This window comes from Panicum hallii, chromosome 9 (genome assembly GCF_002211085.1).
Source record: "Panicum hallii strain FIL2 chromosome 9, PHallii_v3.1, whole genome shotgun sequence".
NCBI lineage: Eukaryota > Viridiplantae > Streptophyta > Magnoliopsida > Poales > Poaceae > Panicum > Panicum hallii.
Window position 1 is genome coordinate 17,104,435 of NC_038050.1, and position 3,961 is coordinate 17,108,395.

Below are 3,961 nucleotides of genomic sequence, written 5' to 3' on the forward strand. Positions count from 1 at the left end.
AACACAATAGTTTCGTCATCGAGAGGATTAGGGTTATCCTCATCCCCTGGAGGTCAACACTCCCCAGCCTTAAAGTAACCCTTGTCAACATAAAAGTTGATAAGATTCTACGACACCAATGATCTCCCAAATCGAAGGGTCACCTCAGGTTTTTCACGACAGAAAGATCAGCGTCCACTTGAGACAAGTTCTCCTCATCCCCGGACTGCTGAACCAAATCCTCAGCCGCTACACTAGCTTCGCCACCTTCGATGAGCTTAGCAGTTTCTTTCACACGAGCCATCCCTAGAAAAGAACAACAAAACTAAGACAAAGAACAGCAACCCGAGAAGGTGAAAATCAAAACCTTCGATTCACATAAAAGGACCGAATTGAACGAAACTCTCCTCATGAAAGTCCCCCCCCGGCTTATATAGGGGGGTAAAAGGCACAGCAACGGCCGGCAGTAAATCCAAGAGGAAGCCCAAACGTTGCCCAGTCAAAATGTGACACGTAAGCAAACGTAACCTTCAGCTCGTGCCAAGCTCTGACGTTAGGGGAGATGTTTTTTCACGGAGGTTGGCTGGCAATCCTTGTTCGAGGATTCAGACCGTCGGAGTCGGCCCTCGCCAGCGAGGAGCTACTGTTAGGGATCTCCATCACCGAGATGGTCTCGCTGAAGGTTATGCTGAAAATTGAACTGCATTGGCATCGAAGGTAAGAATCTTCAGAGGGATTAAAAAGCACTACACGAGCTTTGCCTAGTCTTAAAGCATTAGCCCTTTCCGTGATGTTCGAAGGTTCGCGCCGAGATGAACGTGCGAAGGTTCCACAGCGAACGCATCGAAGGTCAAGGGCGACTGCGAAGGAATCAATTATACAACCTTTAACGACGCCGAGAACCCTGCAGTGGAACGGAACGTGGGGGCATATGCGTGACAGAAGATTGAAAGACTCATGGAACCTTCGATGCTGCATGAGAAGCGTGATCACCTTCTAGTGAACAACTTGTACATGCCAACATCCGGAAATGACCTAAAAATCAGAATATCCAACGAATGTTCTAGGTAGTTAGAGGCATTACCGAGACTATGTAACGAAGGTAAGGGTCTAAATACCCCCGCCTTTTTCTGTAACCAGGATGATTTTTTAAAATTTTGTAAATACATATAAGATTATTTCCGTTGAGCAACACTCCATTTTCCCTTTCTATTAAGGGCAAGTCCTTCGGACCCAACAGGAGTGTTACTTTCGAGATACGTGTTTTCTTTTCTCCAATCTAAGCAATATAAACGTAAGCTCCAAAGTATTTTTTTCTCAAGTCGTAGCAATATAAATTTAAATCTCAACAGGACAGAACTCGAACAGATTGAGAAGTCGATTCACCTGTTTTTTTAATATGTTATATAGCTAAGTACTAGTTCAACAAAAATAATCCATATTATTTTTTAAAATCTAAGCAATGTAAATAATATATACCACTGAAAACACAAATCTAAGTATTGAATTTACCTTTACTTCTTTAAATTATTTTGCTCTGGTTAGAGAAACTTGATTGTGGAATCACTTCCACAACTCATTGCATTAAGTCCTTTAAATTATTGAATTCTTTCATATAAAGCAAAAGGAATTAACAAGAAAAAACGAGTTAATATCCGAATGTAGAGAAAAAGGAAAGTACAAAAAAAAGGAAAAGAACAGAACACACTCCACTCCATCCGAGTATCTGACCGTCTCCGTCCCTCCCTGAACCCACCCCATCACTTTCCCCTCCCCTGGCTCCCAAAATCCCCAATTCCCCACTCCACTCGCTTCGCTAAACCCTCGTGTACGACCAGCAGCGGCGAAGCAGAAGGGTCGAGGCTGATCTCGAGCGAGAGGGGTAGGGGAGAGAGAAGGCTCGCCTTGTCGTCCGCCTCCGGCCGCCGCAAACCGTTGCGGTCCGCGTGTGCCTCCACCGTTGTCGCCGACTATGCAGCCGGGTACCACGACCTCAAGATCGACGGCTACCACATCATCAAGGGCATCCCCACCGGAGTTCCCATCAAGTCCAGCCCTTTCACCGTCGGCGGCCACCACTGGCGGATTTGCTTCTTCCCCAACGGCGATCACGCCGCTACCGCGGGTCGCGTATCCTTCTCGCCAGACACCTCCCTCTTCCTCTTCCTCGACGAGGTTGTCTGGCGAACAGTTCGAGTTCATGGGGGAGGAGCGGGCCTCCTTATTCCGGAACCGGAAGAACAGAGAAGAAGCTGAGGTCGTTACCGGATGTTGGTTTCCGGTGCCCAGCGAGACTCAATTTGGAGAACTATGTTAGCAAGCACGGCTCCCTCACCGTCCGCTGCGACGTCGTCGTCTTCAAAGAGTTCCTTGCCGAGGAGCCGGTCACTCCGGCCACATTCGTCTCCGTGCCCCCGTCCGACCTGCATCGGCACCTCGCAGACCTCCTCCAGACCGAGAAGGGCGCCGATGTGGTGTTCCAGGTCGGGCGGGAGATGTTCCCGGCGCACCGGTGCGTGCTCGCGGCCCGGTCGCCGGTCTTCAGTGCCGAGTTCTTCGGCGCCATGAGGGAGAGCCGCACCGCTGCAGATGTGGTACAGGTAAACGACATGGAGGCGCCCGTGTTCAAGGCACTGCTCTGCTTCTTGTACACCGATTCGTTTCCAGATATGAGAAAGGAAGATGAAGATGTCATGTGCCAGCACCTACTTGTCGACGCGGACAGGTAAGATATGGAGAGGCTCAAGTTGATGTGTGAGGGTAAGCTGTGCGAGTACATTGATGTGGGCACGGCCGCGACAATCCTGACACTGGCTGAGCAGCACCACTGCCATGGGCTGAAGAAGGCATGCTTCCATTTTCTCAGTGATCCGGCAAAGTTGAGGGCAGTCATGACTAGTGATGGTTTCAAGCATCTAATCAGAAGCTGCCCCTCCATCAAGAACGATCTGATGTCCATGCTTGCGCCTTAGTTGAGTGATGTTCGGATTTCAGCATTAGCATGCTTTAAGTGGCAGTTCATGGTTGGTTATCAGATAGCGATGCAGATGCCTATGTTTTGTAAGTTAACGGAGCTTCTATGACTCTAGCAATCGATCAGTTCTACAACTGTACCGATTGATTAGGAGGAACAACCTTGTCATGAGGTGGCTATCCTGATTGAATATTCACTAGGCATCGCCGATTGTCTCCTTTTCTGGCATGGACTAGAACATGCTGTTGCTAGCATCTCTACCAATTGTTTGGTGTTTTATCAATGGCAGTTCATGGTTTGTGGCGTCATGGTGGCTCATCGGGTAGTTATCATTTTTCTTTTAGCAATGGTGGCCGAGGTAAGGTTTCTAGCTAGGACCAGGTGGTTCTCTGACCAGGTGCATGACTCCATCAATGATATGCAGATGGTCAATTAGTCTCAGCTTGCCTCATGTAAGATTCTTGCACTTCAATGGTTCCACCTATGATCACTAATAACTTTCTTATCAGGTTACTATGCTGATTGAGTCTTCAGTGAGCACATCTCTGGTCGTTGCATTTCCTAATTGCGTAAAATGATTTGGTTGAAGAGGTTGATTTCCAGGCTGCTCAATAGATTGAGTGATACTCAGCGTTCTAGCAATGGCTGTTACATAGCTGCTGTTTCCTGAACTTGGTCATCATATTGTTTTAGTCTAAATGACTGTCTCTGTCTTCTAGATTTGTGTTATCAGCATGTCAAGCGCGTGACTAGTTCTACCTGAGTTGCATAACAGCAAAACTAGTTGCATTCCATCCGTTTTGTCAGTCAGTTCTCTGTTTGCGGCTCTACAATTCTTCCAAGTTCCAACTGATCAGGAATATATGAATGAAGTTTAAATCAGTTAGCTTCGCTATCAGAAATTTGTCCTGCAAATGTTAGCTAGTGTAACTGGATCTGAACGAGTAACAACATCGGTGGTTCATCTCTTTGGAAAGAGTTGAAAATTTTGGTTATGTCTACTTTTGT

The 3,961-nt window shown here is 47.2% G+C and overlaps 1 pseudogene; it reads left to right on the top strand.

Moving 5' to 3' along the window:
• The first annotated feature begins 646 nt into the window (after positions 1-646).
• Positions 647-3,171, top strand: LOC112872905 (annotated as a pseudogene).
• Positions 3,172-3,961: the final 790 nt, after the last annotated feature.